The sequence below is a fragment of the Leopardus geoffroyi genome, chromosome B4 (genome assembly GCF_018350155.1).
Source record: "Leopardus geoffroyi isolate Oge1 chromosome B4, O.geoffroyi_Oge1_pat1.0, whole genome shotgun sequence".
Taxonomy (NCBI): domain Eukaryota; kingdom Metazoa; phylum Chordata; class Mammalia; order Carnivora; family Felidae; genus Leopardus; species Leopardus geoffroyi.
Window position 1 is genome coordinate 93093035 of NC_059341.1, and position 16944 is coordinate 93109978.

Here is a 16944-nt window from a genome sequence, read left to right on the forward strand (position 1 = left end):
CCCACACCTGCACAGTGCATGAAATCTATGGTGTAGCACTGCTAAAAGCAGCAAAGGTTATATTCTCTCTGGGTGTGCCTCTGCACCCTGCTGATGAAAGGCCTTTGGCTAGTGCCTGCAGTGTCTTTTGTCCTTGGAAGGCAATAAACCCTCTTCCAAAAGTCCTCCAGGAAGGGGACTATTCTCTCTCAGTGCACCCTTGAGACTGCTACACCCTGCTATGCTCTTCAGGGCCAGCACCCTCCTCCCCAGGAATGCACACCACGGCTCTGCTCCAGAGAAAGTTGCACTCTTCCAAACATCTGGGTTTGAGCTTCAAATGCCGTTTGCAAAAAAATAACTGGGACACTCAGTACTTCTCTGTGGTCTAGAGGGGTTTTCCTCTTGTGCTAACTCAACACCACACTTTCTCAATCCCTTCTCTTTCTCTCCCTTTTGTCTTTCCACAGAAGGTTCCCTCTCCTCCACAGCACTACCATTTTTCTCTCCCCCAATTCACTTCCACACACCTCATACCTACCAACCTGTCTCCCTCCAACTGTGGAGATCCTTCTGTCAGTCCGCAGATTGATTTTCTGGGTATTCCAAGCGATCTGATCTGAACACAGCTGTGTTTGAGGGACAAGGAAAGCCCAGAGTCCCCCTACTTCTCTGCCATCTTAACTTTTCCTTGTACCTGATTTCCTCAGCAATGAGCTGTGACCAGCAAAGCTCATTAGAGACTCAATGTCCAGGATTCTTGCTGGAAACTGGTCACATAGGCTTACTTTCCTTAGCATACACTAAAATTCTAGACTCCCAGAAAGAAAGCAGGTGTTCAGCATAGATCACATGGTTTGCACAATTTTGCAGAGTAAGCCATTAGTATCAGTTCTTGGAATGGTGGGAGTTGTCCTGAAATCCAAGTTCCCATGTGTCAGTCAGAGGGCAAGCTTGGTAGCAGGCCTTTCTAGAAAGAGGAATTTTCAGGCCTGCTGTGTTTACTCCTTTCTGCACAGGTAGGTTGCTCTACCAGCATAAACTCTTCCATGCTCTTCCATGTGGCTGGCCCATGACAACCTTGGCCCAGTCTATCAGCAAATTGGACATATCTAGACAGACATGCAGATAGAATGGCTTTTGCCAGACTGCAGAGTATCAGAAAGGGAGGTCTGGTGTAGCAAGTTCTTGTCTTATATCCATGTGCTAGTCAGGCTTGATGTGGTCTACATGACTCATGTCTCAGCTTTGAGTTGATTTGCATCCCTTGGCCCATGAAACTTGGCTAATCCTCACAAGGCTGTGCTCTTCTAGATGCCCTTGGTACCTTCGAACTTGTATATGGCCCTTATCCTATGTTGTATCACCTCACAGCTCTACTGGAGACAGAGTTATTGTTATGTGAGTAGAAACAGTCTTGCTGACTCCCTTGGACCTGCTAGTAAAGGCAAAGGACATTTGATTGGTGGAACAGCTTCCAGGCTTGGACTTTACTCATTAAGAAAATAAAACTGCACATGCTCAAAAAAAAAAAAAAAAAAAAAAAGCCAAACAACAACAACAAAAAATCTTGAATGGCTACAAAGGTCCTGGAGCTACTTCTGAAAGAACAGGTCTAGTTTGGGATGTTAGACTAAGGTAAGGGGATTGAGAGAGAGAAAGAAAAAGGTAACCCCTTGCTGGAATTGGGATAGGAGAATAGATTTAAAGGAAGCAGACACTGAAGGGTTTTGAGGAAAGGATCCTTAGGACAGCTGCTTTGGGTTGTACACTGTCAGGTCTGTTAGTTGCTTATTTGAAAGACTTCAGTACATTTATACATTTCTTTTCAATATTTAAAAATTTTCTTCAATGTCATCTGATGTGTTTAAGCGCAACGTCATTCTGAAACATGAGGTGGTCTGCATTTGTTGCCTGGCTGAGTTTGTTTTTCTATCATCTATTCCCTCAGCTTCTCGAGGACAGGAAATGTAAAGGATACTTTGCACATTTTGGATACTAATAAAGATGTGAAGTAATGAATGAACACACGCATACATTATTTGGCAAAAGAAAAGGAGAGTGATGTTGTTTTGTAATATGCCCAGCAATCAGGATCTAAGTAATGCCAGAAAGGATTTTTTCTGGAAGGAGCAAATTAGTTGTACCAGATGCCAAACCACACTCTAAATGAGCAAGGGGTAAAGGTGAGAGAGCTGGGGACAGGCAAAAATTTTAGGCATAGTTCTGAAGCATTTCAAATGATATAGCAGCAGGATTTTGAAGAGCTCTAAAAGGACAGCAAATATTCTAATCCAGTATCAAAAGTAAATCGGATGTTTTTGAACAACGCAATACAAGACTTCTCTAAAGCAGTCTAAAGTAAAGTCACAGCCAATTGGCTAATGTAAACTTCGGCAATAAACTAAAAAGGCCTTTACAAAGACCCAACCAAATGATTTTTTAAATTTTCAGACAATTTTGCTATGAGCTGGCATTAAATTTCATTTCACACCTGCTACAAGCAAAGAGATCTTACCAATGCAAAGATATTCTTTCGGTAAGAATGTTTTCTAGGAAAAGAGAATGGCTGGATAGTCTTTGTTTGACAGGAATAAACAAAAACAATGTCTGGTTAAATACCATTTGATTCCTGACAGAGAACTGAAAGTGTGGGTAGCAAGTTCCCAGAAGAGATCTGAGGCTAATTAAAGTTTATCAGAAAATCCTTTAAGCATTTTTATTCAGGAATGGTAATTTTTCCCCAGAAGAATTTGTAAATAATCTTATAAAATGATTTTTGTAATCAGACCACGTTTGGGCATTTTTCCATATTAATAAATAACATAGTTGATTTTTTCAATCATATCAGTATTCACAGACACATGTTGTGCATATAGATCTTCAAATGTAAAGGAAGCTGTCATATGTCATCTGAACTGTTATAGTTGGAAAAAGAATGACTTCAGTCACCATAGGGGGAGGGACACGGAACGTCTCTTGTCTTGAGAATATGTCATTCATTATCAAGTGTAAGTAGGCACATTAGGTAGATCCCTTGCTGCAGGTTGCTATCTTTAGAATAGCCAAAATGATTATAAGAAAGAGGGGTGGCTTATGGAACCCAACGGCTAGAATGCAGCTGGGCCTTGGGAAGGTTGCAATAGTCGCCTGGAAACCTGTGGGAAATCCTGAGTACTCTCTCTGGTCTCTTGCTTCTTTCTGTGCATCTGTTGCCTTCTTTCTTGGGGAACAGCTTTTCCTGTGTCTCAGCCCAGTGGAAGATGGCAGCCAGCAGTTTCCATGTTCACAAGGTCTAGCCACACTGAGGGACCAACTTTCATTCTTGCTCCCAATTTCAGATTTCTAGGAGGTTGGAGCTTCTCACTTGCTCAGCTTGGAACATTCCCATTCCACTAAACTGAGACCAGGGAATTCAGTTGTATCATATAAAAAGGTCTGCTGGGTCCTCCCGATAGATTGGGAAGTTCTTAGAGAAGGAAGAATTGTTGTAAGTGGGGCAAACATACTCTAAAGTGTATGACATTAGGCTTGATCAAAAGCAGGGATTATTATTTAAAAGTTCAATATAGCAAGACAAAAACCTGTTAACTACTGAGCAGCCCTAGAGAACAAAAAGTTTGAAACTATGGAGTGCCTAGGTGGCTCAGTCAATTAAGCGTCCAACTCCTGATTTTGACTCAGGTCATGGGCTCACAGTTTACGACTTTGAGTTCTGCATTGGGCTCTGTGCTGGCAGTGCGGAGCCTGCTTGGGATTCTTTCTCTCCCTCTGCCCCTCCCTTGCTAGCACACACTCTCTATGTGTCTCTCTCCCAAAATAAATAAATAGACATCAAAAAAATTAAAAAAAAAATTTGATCTTAGCTCTGGAAGGTTCAATAGGATGTCATGCTCACAATGGCTCCCAAACCTGGACAATTACCAGAAACAGATTTAGATTTAGATATTTAGATTTAGAAATAAGTTTCCTGGTTCTCCTTTAAGATTCTGATTCATTAAATCTGAAATCTGCATTTAAAATCTTCTTTACGGATGCTATTAATTAAGTAGATTTGGGGACCACCGATCTACTGTATACTCTGGCTTCTGGATAGCAAAGATCTTATTTAAAGGGTTTTCAGGGAAAGACACTCATAATCTGGAACATTTCTTCTTATTTTTTGACCTGAGAGTCAGAAACTTTTTCTTTACAACCAAATAAAAATTTCCACCTACAATGAAAGGTTCAAAGCATGTTTTGCCTTATATTTATTCTATGCTTATTCTTTCCTAGCTTCTATCCAAATCCTGTACACATTTCCAGTTCTATTATATGTGCATTATTCAAATCCAACTATGTATATCTGGACAAAAACATTTCCCTTTAAAATATGCTGGAACTTTTGCCAGACCACTGTTCAGTTCTCTTCAGGGCCTGACACCATCCCAGAAGCAACTTCAATCTTATTGGCTAGTTCCAGCCTGGATTTTGTCTGGGGGACATGCTGGACAATGCCTGGATGTTCTCTGGAGCAAATGTAATTTGAGGGGTGAATGCAGTTTCAGGGAACCAAGTTCACTATGAGAGAAGCTATGATATCTGGCATTGGACAAAGTGAGGAGGTCAGAGGCAGCAGCTTACAAGAGATGTCTGATGCTGGAGTCATCAGAACAGGCTAGAAAATATGAGTGTGGGGTGTGGCCAGGCAGAATGGCCTGGTATTGCTCAGGGAACAAAGGAGACTTCTTGGGGTGCCCTCTCACTCAGGCTGGGAAGCAATGGGCAGATTGGCCCTGATGCCAGGTATTAGAAACTTACCATTTGGTTGTCACTTCATGCAATACTTGCTTGATTTCCTATATCTCTTACTGACTTCTGTCCAATTTTCTATTCTATAACTCATGCAGTCTATTAAAAATTCTCTTGGACTTTTCTAGTTTATTCTTCCAGTATCTTCATTCTGGCATGTTAATCCTGTGGTGCACCATACAATGGCACATGAGTCTTTAGTGGAGAGGCTCAGTAATACTAATTGATTTGATTTTTCAGTGCTTTCATTTTTTTTCCAGGAAGTACAGAGGTACAAATAAGCAGGGGGTGTACAAATAAGGGGAGAGAAAGAGGGGGCCATGAGTATGGGCCTTTTAAAACAATATCTCATTGGGGTGCTGCAGTGAATTTTTGAGCACCATGTTTTAAGAATAGGCTTTGGAGAAAAAGGATGGAAACATGTGAAGGACTGAAGAGTTGAGGCCCATGTGCATGGGTTAAGAGAATCGGGGTGGTTGACTGAAAAGTTGAGAAGTCTGTGGGGTGCAGTCATATGGAAGCATAATCTGTGGGAATATAGTTTTGAAGGTGGTCTTTGCAAAGACATGACACATCTTCCCAGGGCATCAATTTATGTAAATATCAGTGTGGGGGAGAAGATTATTTTTTTATGTTTATTTATTTTGAGACAGAGATAGCACAAGTGAGGAAGGAGCAGAGAGAGAGAGAGTGAGAGAGAGAGAGGGAGAGAATCCCAAGCAGACTCTGAGCCGCCAGCACAGAGCCTGATGTGGGGCTCAAACCCACGAAGCCACGAGATCATGACCTGAGCCCAAACCAAGAGTTGTCCACTTAACTGACTGAGCCACCCAGGCGCCCTGGGAGAAGATCATTTTTGTGTGACTCCGTCATAGCTATATGATGAGATTGCAAAATTCTCACAAATTGTTAACATAAAACACAAAAGAAATGTTAAGCTTTCATCTGAGTTGCCATGGTTTAGTTTTTTGAATCCTGGGTATACACACTTAATTTCTTTAGCTGTCTAGAAGCACCCAGTTTTCAATTACAACATGGAGGAAGATGGTGACCAACTTCCTACCAGCTCAAAAGAACTAGAATTATGGGATACACAGAGGATTTTTAACTTCAATACAAAGGAGGACTTTCATCAGGGTGAATACAAACACATCAGATCATCAAGTGAATTTAGAAACAAGAATATACTTCTTACCTTAAAGAAAAGGGTAACGTGGAGCGGACTGGATATGCTGCCCTCCAAACCTTGGGTGTCTTCTCTCTGAGATGGAGTCTCACCTGGGGGGTGTGATTCCTTCTTCTGATGAGCCTTCTTTGCTGAACTGGAATCATGGTGAACACACTTCTCGCTAATGATCTCAGAGGACAGGGCTGAGGCAAAATTTCCCAGAATGTTGTTATATTTAGACCTATCTGGAAGCAAGTTACCAGATTTGAATGGAGTATTTTCATATCAAGAAATTCTGATTCCAATTGCAAAAGAAATAGCATGGATTTAAGTGAAAAGTGAATGTCATACTCCTTTTCAGTCTCATCTTCCAAAAGTAACTACTGATAACACTTTCTTATACATCCTTTCAAATATTTCACGTGCATGAATAAGGAGATAGACACATGCATGCGCACACGCACTCATGATCCTATTATTCACATTTCTTTACCTTGCTTTTTTCATTTAAAATGTGCAGAACATTTACTATACAATTTCCTACGGCATCTTTCCTAATAGCTACAGACAGCTGCAGAGTATTCCACCCCGTGGCTGTACCATTCGTTACTTAAACAATCCCATATTTCAGGAAATTTAAGCTGTGTGACAGATGTAGCAAGTTGCTTATGAATATCCATTCTTCTTTCTGATGAAGACAACTCTGATTTTGTTCAAAACAGCAATACTCTCGGGGCGCCTGGGTGGCTCAGTCGGTGGAGCGTCGGACTTCGGCTCAGGTCATGATGTCAAGGTCTGTGAGTTTGAGCCCCGGAAGCTCTGCACATGGAGACTGTTTTTGAATTATTTCTGTTATAAATAAAGTTTCAATCACTGCCCGTTTGCCTGATTATTTCCTTAGACGAAAGAATCACGTGTGGGGCGGAAGTTTGAGAAGTAGCCAGTGGATGAGACAGTGTTTGGGGGTGGGGAGCAGCCATCTTTTTGGGTGTATTCCACAGTACAATGACCCTCCGGATTTTGTTGATAATACAAGTTGACTCAGTGGCACATCGTGCATCACCAACATAATTCTTGTAGTTACTCATATCCCTGTTTCTTCCTGGCTTCCTTCCTGCCTGTCTGCTCCTGGCACTTTGTGGTCAGAGGTCAGCCTCCTGTCTGTGTCTTTGACAGTCTGGATGTTATTGCCATTTGCATTCCGCCCGGGTCTGTTCTGATTATTTCAGCACGACTTGGTCAAAGGAGAAGAGCAAACGAAGTCAGTCCCTCTCATGGGGAGACAGTTCATCCAGGCTGCAGGCAAATTTATTTCTGTTGCATCTTGATATCCAAGGTGGAAAAAATTGAGGTCACACATCACAGGCAGGCAGAAAACAGAATTCTCAAACGTTTCGAAGCCATTTCACTTTATTGAAAATATATTGCAGCGCAGGGATAGGCAAGGGTGATCATCAAGATACTTAACAATCATAAAATGTGGATGTTCCTTATCAGAATGGATGCTGGCATTAAGCAACCGGCAAGGCTGCCCTGGTGTGTACCCCCTATCAGCTGGGGGACAGGGAAATGGGATTCTCCGTTTTTATCCTCAGGAACTAAATTATGAAATTCTTGCCAGTTGGACTTCCCTTCAGCAGGTGCTTATCTCTCCTAACCAGTCTATGAGAAAGAATCTTCCTAAATCCCCCTTAAAAAAAAAAAAAATCTCTCTTTGATTATATCATCAGTGGATATTTTTTCTTAAAGGTCCAAAAATTCTAACTTGGATGTATGAGAACTCTTTGGGTTGCAAGCAAGTAACAGAGCCTAAGTCAGATTATATTCAACATAAAGGGGAAGTTTTGGGGTTCCATGACTAGGAAGTCTAGGATGGAAACCACCAGGTATGTTTGGATTCAGGCTCAATGGTACTGTTAAGACTCTTCAGTGATTATCTCTGTTCCTCTTTGGATGCTGGCCCCATTCTTTTCTTTGGCACGTGGTCTTCTTCCAGACTAGTGGTCAAGGCCAGTCTCATGGGTATGTGACTTTCATGCTCACAAAGGTGCTGGCACTGGAAGGGACCTGAGCACAGGCATGTGAACAAGCCCATCCCCGAGTAACTGAGCCAGACTTGGATCAGCAGAACCCCCCACCTGGCTTATGAACAATAATAAATGCTTGCTGCGTTTGAGTTTGGGGACACTTCGTTATGTAGTATTACAGCAATAGATAACAAATCTAGGTGACTGTTAATACTCTCCCAATGCTTTACCAACCATTGTGAGACTTTTTAAAACAGGCACTATGTGGTATTCACCTTTCTGTTCCCAACAGTACTTAGCACAGCACCTTACACTTAGCACTTGGCCAATAAATATTTGTTGGGACAAAATTACCCTCCATTACTTCCTTATTACTCTGTTTCTCTTTTCAGTGAAATGTCCTAAGTGACTTCTCTGTGGTTAAGGACATCATCCCCATTTTACTGGGCTTCTGACCTGACCCCTCCATCGAGGCTGTTCTGGAACTACTCGCCAGTGCCATCTGCGCTGCTTACTGGTTATGATGGTCACCCTTCTTCCCTTCCCTTACTTGGCATCTCCACAGCTTTAGGTACAGTTGGTTCCTTCTTTCTTTAGAGGACACTTTCTTTTTCTGGCTTTTGTGGCACCACATTTGCTTGGTTTTTCTTTTTGCTGGCTACCTTTCTGCAGGCTCCTTTGATGGAGCTTCTTTCTTCTTAATATAAACAATTGGACCTTGGATTTCTTCTTTACTTTTCTTTCTGTTCTTCTCTCCTTTGGTGACTTCAACTATCCTCTTGGCATCAAATACCATTTCTATACTCATCACCCTTAAATACTTATTTCCAGCACAGACTTCCCCAAAATCTGTCTGTTTGCCTGGCGACTCCACTTGGGTTTCCAGATGATATTTTATTTATTTTTAAATGTTTATTTATTTATTTATTTATTTATTTATTTATTTAGAGACTGAGTGAGTGAGTAGGGGAGGAGCAGAGACAGAACCCCAAGCTGTCGGTGCAGAGCCCAACACGTGCCACAATCTCATGACTGTGAGATCATGACCTGAGACAACATCAGGAGTCAGATGCTCAACCGGCTGAGCCCCACAGGTATTCCTCCAGAGGATATTTTAAACCTAATACCACTAAAACAACCATTCTTTGTGGACCTCCTCACTCTGCTCCTATTCCTTAGGTCCCATTGCAGTAAGTGGCACCACTACCCCACCCTGTTGGGCATGACAAAAATCTAGGCATTGTTCTTGTTTCCTCTATTTCCTTTACTCCAACATTTATCTCTCAGAAAGATCTACCAATTCTACTTCAAAATCTATCCTGCATTCTTCCACTTTTCTACATCTTTACTATCCCCTAATCCAAGACATCATCATCTCTTGTCTGGAGGAATATAACAGTTTCTGTATTAATTCTCTATCTTGTCTCATCATCCATTCTTCCCTTTGCAGCCAGAACACAATATTAAAACATTGTAGATCAGATTATGGTTATGTTATTCTTCCGACTTAAATAACCTTCTTGTCTGAGTTCTTCTAAAACTTGGGGAAAAAAAAAATCCAGTCTTTATCCCTTCTTAGGAAGGCCTCATCTTATGACCCTGTGCTCAACTTTTAGCATCTTCACATCAGCAACAACTCTCCAGCCACACTAAGTTTCTTTTGGCTCCCTGAAATTGGTTCCTACTGTAGGTGCTTTGCATTAACATTTTTCTCTGGAATGTGTTTATTATTCCTTGATCTTTGCATGACTGTTTCTCATCACACAGATCAACTTTATTTTTCCTTCTTTTTATTTGAGAGAGAGAGAGAGAAAGAGAGGGAGAGAGAGAGAGAGAGCGAGCACGAGTTGGGGAGAAGGGCAGAGGGAGGGAGACAGAGAATCTCAAGCAGGCTCCATGCTCAGTGCAGAGCCCCATGTGGGGCTCAATTCCACGACCCTGGGATCATGACCTGAGCCAAATCAAGGGGCGGATGCTCAACCAGGCTGAGCCACTCAGGCGTCCCCAGTGTTAATTTACCTTCAAAGAGAGGCCTTTCCTAGACCACTCAATCTAAGTTTACTACAAAGTCACTCTCTTACCTCCTCCTACTTTTACATCCTGGCATAACATTGATCACCCACTAATACTGTTCTTGGCCTTGTCTCTTTCTCTGTCATATCCCAAGGCCTAGTATTTTCCCACATTTTCTCAAATGTGGTGGGCTCTCCCTACATATTTGTTGAATAAAAATGAGAAAAGAAATGTTGAATAGTGTGAAAGGCTGAACTTACCTAATTTTCCTTTCATTAAGAATGGTATTTATAACTCAAACCTGAAAATAGCACTCTGACAGTTTTCCACATAATCCAACATTTTGAAGACAAAAGTTCAGTTTTGATTAAGAGTCTTTTATTCTTTTTTTTAAAATCAATTTTTTAAATGTTTATTCATTTTTGGGAGAGAGACAGAGACAGAGACAGAGAGAAAAAGGGAGATACAGAACTTGAAACAGGCTCCAGGTTCTGAGCTGTCAGCACAGAGCCCAACATGGGGCTCGAACGCACAAAATGTGAGATCATGACCTGAGCCAAAGTCTGATGCTTACCTGACTGAGCCACCCAGGCACCCCAAGAGTCTTTTATTCTTGATGACAATGAGATGCTGAAAAAAGAAAGCAAAAGAGGGGGTAAAAACCCAATTCACTACTAACTTTAGATAAATAATTGCTATTGCATATATATGAAATTCTCAAAAATAAAATGATTATTGCAGTTGGCAGTCAACCAAGATTCATATAACCATCAACCTCCTCTCTCTCTCTCTCACTCTTTTTCTCATCGCCATTTCTTGGGTGGATGTTGTGGAATTTTAAAAGAAGAAAAATTATCCAAGTAAATGTGATGCATATGACACCTGTAATGCATATTACACCTGTGAGAACTGTATAAATCAGGAGATAGACACGTATCCATGCTCCCTAGTGGCAGCTAATAGGTTAAGAAGAGAACTTCACTGTGATCAAACACAAAGCAAAACACTGGGAAATACCATAATAGAATTATACCATTATCAAGAAAAGCGTGTCTGTGTGGTAGCAGTTGGAGACAATGAAGAGGAGTCACACATTTTGGAAAAGGTGGATGAATGAGTTAGATAATCTGATGACATAACATGCATAGCACAAAGGCACTAAGATCAATAGAAGATGACGCCATTTGCTTTAAAAACCTTTTCAGCTCCAACAAATCAGATGTCTTAACAAAAGTCAGATGGATTTTCATACTGTTGTCTTCGCTAGTGTAAGAGCTGAGAATGAATAAAGCTTTCCACCGATCCTTGCAAATGCTCCAGGGGCCCCATTCAGTGCAGAGTAAGATCAGCACCCCCTATAATTAGCCATTTGCTCTGAATCGCAGGCCACAGATAAGCTTTCCAGCAGCCCTTGGAAAGGCACGAGAGCCCTCAGAAAGGTGACCCTGCTGGCAAATTAAAAGCATCTAAGTGGATGTGCACACTTTACTTGAAGAAAGACATAAATTAGTCATGATATTTATTGCAGGACAAAAGAATCCCCAGTTATCTTCTCTAACCAAATATCTGTCTTGGACTGTTGGAGAAACTGGACAGGACAACGAGTCAATAATGTTCACACTGCTGAGTGGCCTTTTTGGTGAGCTCCTTGTCAAGAGTTTGCAAAAGGCGACTGAGATGGGTGATGTCACCACCTGTTTCTCCATAATAGCTGGGGTCTTCAGCTAAGAAAAGAAAAGAAAAGAAAACGCTGGACTCTGCGATTGTATACGCCCTAGTATTTTGGAAAAGCAAGTGTGGTTAAATCAACATATAACTTATTTTCTTTTTTCTCAACATCAGTCATGACTTTCTTGACTCTTAGGTAAACAGGTCTATTGTCATTTTAAATTGGAAATGCATTCTGAGTTCAGAAATTAAGTGTATTTGGCCCAAGACCTCTGAAATGGATTTAATTCAAATATTCTTTTCTTTCTCAGCTCTGTCTTTGTCAGGCTGGATGTTTCCTGGGACGAGAGGGTGGTTGCTGCTCTCTCTTTATATCTCTTCGTCTGGCTTTTCCTTCTCTCCCTATCCAGCTTGCCAGTCAGTTTCTAACTCCTCGAGGGTAGCAGGATGGCAGGATGCTAGGGTAGACTGGGTCTTCATGGGCTTTTCCACAGCCGGGGTCTGCTCTGCTTTCTTCCTCTTCCTTTGGGACAGGCTGATGAGTCTAGAGCACAGCTGGTGAAGTATGGCTGTGGGCCACATCCAGCATGCTACCTGTATTTGTTAATAAAGTTTTAGTGCAACAGAGACATATGTATTTATTTATGGATTGTTTATGGTTGCTTTCATGCTACAAACAGAGAGTTGAGTAGTTGTGACACAGATCATACAGCCCTAAAAGCCTAAATTATTTATTATTGGGCTCTTTCCAAAACAAGTTTGCTAACTGCTTTGTCTAGAGTTTGAGCAGTCGTTTTTAACTTCTTCTGGAACCGGTAGACATCCAACTTTCCCCTCCAACTTCTTACTGATAGTTTTCTTCCAGCACTGCGGGAGGTCCTATTGCTGACCCTACTTTGGCTTTCTCCCATGGCCCACATCTGTCTAAGGGAAACATTCATGCATCCCTTGCCTTAAACTGCAGAACAACAGGCGACCTATTCCTACATTTCTACAGGCTTAAGGAAGAGTCTTGTGGGTAGAGGGCGTGGTGTAGGGACTCATAGTATGTTAATAGCTCTACAGAGGAAAATTTCTTCATAAATCCTTCCTTTGCCTATCTTTATTCGGGCTGAGCATCTCAATATCACTTTTTATATATGGTTTTTATATTTTCTTTAAGTTGGTTTTAAATATTTCCTTTATAAATTCTGTACACTTACAGCGTGTCAACATCCTATACTTACAATATGGAATCCCGTATCTATAATATGGGTACTTCAGTTGAAACTTTGGTTAATATGCTAAAAATATATAATAATCTATACCGCTTGGGAAGTAGATATTCACCTCTGTAGTTAGATTAAAATAATTTGATAAAAGGGTTTCACCCAAATATTTCCCTGTTATGGGTTGGACACTCTACCATTTGGGACTCATTTCTTTGGGTTTTTATTCCAGTATAGCAAGCTTTTAAAGAACATATGCTTCATGTGACATGAATTTACATGAAAGCAGAATTAGCAAAATGTTTCCAAGTTCCAAACCATTTTCAAATTAATTCAAAATCTTAAACACTTCCTTTAAAAAGTTCTCCATGTAGCATATGAGAAAAAAGTAATTTTCTGAAAAAAAAATAATCTTAAATATTATATTTTTGAAATTAATTTTAAATGTCATAATGCTCAACTATGTAAAGATAAGTTTTACTTTTCTAATTCAAAAAAACAATAAGTGATATGAGGTATTTCACTTTCTTTAAATAAAAGTATAAAATGTTAAAATATTTTTAAAGTGACATGCTTTGAGTAGACATATTTTTAAAAATGTAGACTGAAATTTAAAAATACAACATGAAAAGAGATGAATTTTGTTTTTCAAAATCTGATGCTCACATTCTTAACATTTGAGCCATAAAAATTAACTGGGAAATTTTAAAATAAATTTGTTTTTCCTGCCATAATTATCTGATAGGACAGAAAGTGTTAGGCTGTTATTTTTAAGCACATCTCTGCAAGTAGCATATTCCAATATGCAAGGTCTCCATTTCCATTAAGTTTAAAGCCAAATTGGGTGCAAAAGTTGCTGCATTTTTTTAACATTGATTTTTTTTTTTAAAAAGCACTAGAAACATCTTGATGCAGTATATAACATTTTGATCAGATGCATGTGATGTATGTATCTGATGAAAAGAACCAGGTGATGCACTTGCTGAATTAATATAGTATGATTCTAAGTTGGGGCTCCACATCGACTTAAATTTCAATGTTTTTCTTTACAATGGTCCATTATGGGTAAAAGACAAATGACAAAAAATAAACACTATAAAACTCTACAGCAGTCAAATCCACCATGGTGGCTAGGGCCATTCACCTTTCTGCTGACAAAACGGTTTGAGTGACTGAGCCTTGAGCTCACTTTATCTGATCTGAAAAAACAGACAAATAAACTCACAATTGGGGGTTTTCAACTGTTATTTTCAAGGTAAAAAAAAAAATCAATGAATTAATCTATTGATTGATTTTTTTACAAGTTTCATGAGACCCAGGTGGCAAGTTTTGCCTTCTGACAATGGGGTGACTGTTGGCGGTCTGGGTTGGGAGAGCCTGGGAGATGCCGGTAGAGGAAGAGGATGGCAGTATTGATGGCATCAATGTGACATGTGCATGTCACCAATGGGACATATGGTTCAGAGTCTAGAGAATAAGAAGATTTAACATAACAGCATAGCAAGTATTTGAGACATTATTTTTACCTGCAGGAAAAAAATATCAAATTCTTTATTAGAACAAATACAAATATATTGCAGAATAGAAAGCTACATTTCTATAGAATTTCAAGGTAAAACGTATCATACCAGGTCTTCTAGAGGTTCCTGCTCAGTTCAGAGCTCTTTTAGTGGAAAAGGAGAGACTCTGAGGAAGGGATTTTGGAGGAGGAATTATTCTGGGTCCAAATTGCCCCTACTTTACTTCCCAGCCAAATGACCTGATCTAAGTAGATCTCAGATTCTTCACTTGTGAATGGGGATGACCTAATTTTTCTCTAGGAAATGCTTCCCACTCCACTCCAACCCAGTTTTAGGTTTAAAGGGTAGAGTCTATAAGGCCAGGGATGGGCTAGGAAGTTTTCCCCTTCACTATGGGGGTGACGACAGCACCAGAGAGAGAGAGAGAGCTGGGCTGAAACGTGAGTGAGGAAACCTGGTTCAAGAGTGTAAGAGGGGGAGGGAAATGGAGGCATCCAGAGCCAGAGCACTGTTCTGAAGGCTTAGGACCAGAAATACATAAAAACGTGAAGCTAGCGCGTTTTTGAAGGGTTAGGCACCACTGCCTAGAACCAGCTCATCCTGCAGCTGTTGTGCTAGGTCTCTGGGAAGCAGTAGGTGATTGGATGGACTGTGTCTGAAGCAGATGATGTAAAATGGCGGCCAGATCCAGCCCACATATATGTTTTGTTCAGCCCACAGAGTTTTGTTTGTTTGTTTGTTTTTAACGTTTATTTATTTTTGAGACAGAGAGAGACAAAGCATGAACAGGGGAGGGGCAGAGAGAGAGGGAGACACAGAATTGGAAGCAGGCTCCAGGCTCCGAGCATCAGCCCAGAGCCCGACGTGGGGCTCGAACTCATGGTCCGCGAGATCGTGACCTGAGCTGAAGTCGGACGCTTAACCGACTGAGCCACCCAGGCGCCCCTTGTTTGTTTTGTTTTTAACTGAACCACTTGGCTATATTAAAAAAAAAATTAAAGTATTGCCATGAAAATCAGATTTTGCCATAGTCTCTGCCATTCCCTGTGTCTCCTCACTATTGAGAAGTCGCCAGTTTTAGTTGTGTTTCTACTATTTCACCTTGTTCATTTCCTTTATTTACCTTATTAACCTGTCTGGCCTCAAAGGTATTTAATTTGACCCTTAGTTTATTTATTTTTTATATATTTTTAAAGTTTATTTATTTACTTTGACACAGAGAGAGAGACAGACAGAGAGAGAGTGCACGCACACAGGGGAGGGGACAGAGAGAGAGAATCCCAAGCAGGTTCCACACCATCAGCACTGAGCCCAATGCGGGGCTCAAACTCATGAACTGTGAGATCATGACCTGAGCTGAAGTCAAGAGTCAGACGCTTAACCAACTGAGCCACCCAGGCGCCCAACCCTTGGTTTAAAAGGACAGAACAAGAATGGACAGGGCAAATAATCTCTTAGGTTTTCTGTAAAGATTGCTTAAAATAATATACAACATGCCTGGATAGAGCTTGGCAAATGTTAAGTGTTCAGTGAACACAGGGTCCACCCCCCCGTTTCCTTCCTAGTCACCATTTTGCCTCAGGTATATTTTGGGGCTGTCAGGAAGTCATAGGCTTGCATGGGGGAGAAGAGAGATTTCTGCCTTTAAGCATATACCACTTGGCATTTTACAGGAGAGATAGGCAATGTCATTGTGTTTGGCTGTCAGAATGAGCTGTTAGATTCACAATGATTAAATACTTGTTGATGGCGGGTCAGGGTTCTAATGACTGGGGATATGACATCCACTGGAGTGTGTTTATGCCAGATAAGCTGTTCAAGCAAAACTGTATTTAGTCCTGCAGTCACCTTGAGGCTGTCCACCTTCAGAGGGAATAGAAGGACAAATGTTAAGTGGAAACTCAAACTGCTCAGTCTCACAAGGTACTTTCTGGTTCTGTCATTGGATTTTGCACTTTGCTTGAACCAGAGAAATGATGAAAAGATCACCCTGGGCTCTATGTTTACTATCGAACATGAAATGAGACTGTAATTGGATCTGTCAAAGGAGTCCATTTTACAAAAGAAATAATATAGGGGCGCCTGGGTGGCTCAGTCGGTTGAGGGTCTGACTTCGGCTCGGGTCATGATCTCACGGTTTGTGAGTTCGAGCCTCGCGTTGGGCTCTGTGCTGACAGCTGGGAGCCTGGAGACTGCTTCAGATTGTGTCTCCCTCTCTCCCTGCCCCTCCCTAGCTTGTGCTCTGTTTCTCTCTCTCAAATTAAGAATGAATGAATGAATGAATGAGAGAGAGAGAGAAAGAGAGGGAGGGAGGGAGGGAGGAAGGAAGGAAGAAAAATGTACTCTACCTCTCCCCCACCACCGACACTCCAGGGACAAAGGAGCCCAGAGACAATCTCAACAAGTGTGCGGTATACTGCCTTTGAGTCTGAAATGTGGTGGTGAAGAGAAGTTTACAAAGTTAAGAGGAAAAAGTGACGAACACCAGTCTGGGAATATTTTTATACCTCTAGATTTTTCTCTTCCCCAGATTACTAAAAGACTAGACCATAACAAAGCTATATCTGTCA

General features: G+C 41.0%; 1 long non-coding RNA gene across 2 annotated transcripts in view; it reads right to left on the reverse strand.

The window, feature by feature from the left end:
- The window catches only part of LOC123591443, a 207057-nt gene that overhangs the window by 125504 nt on the left and 64609 nt on the right, over nt 1-16944 (reverse strand). For both annotated transcript variants that reach the window (XR_006709324.1, XR_006709322.1), the window contains exons 6-7: nt 10553-10608; nt 5966-6183 (exon numbers count right to left, since the gene is read on the reverse strand). This is a non-coding gene — a long non-coding RNA (uncharacterized LOC123591443). The remainder of the gene's footprint in view (nt 1-5965; nt 6184-10552; nt 10609-16944) is intronic.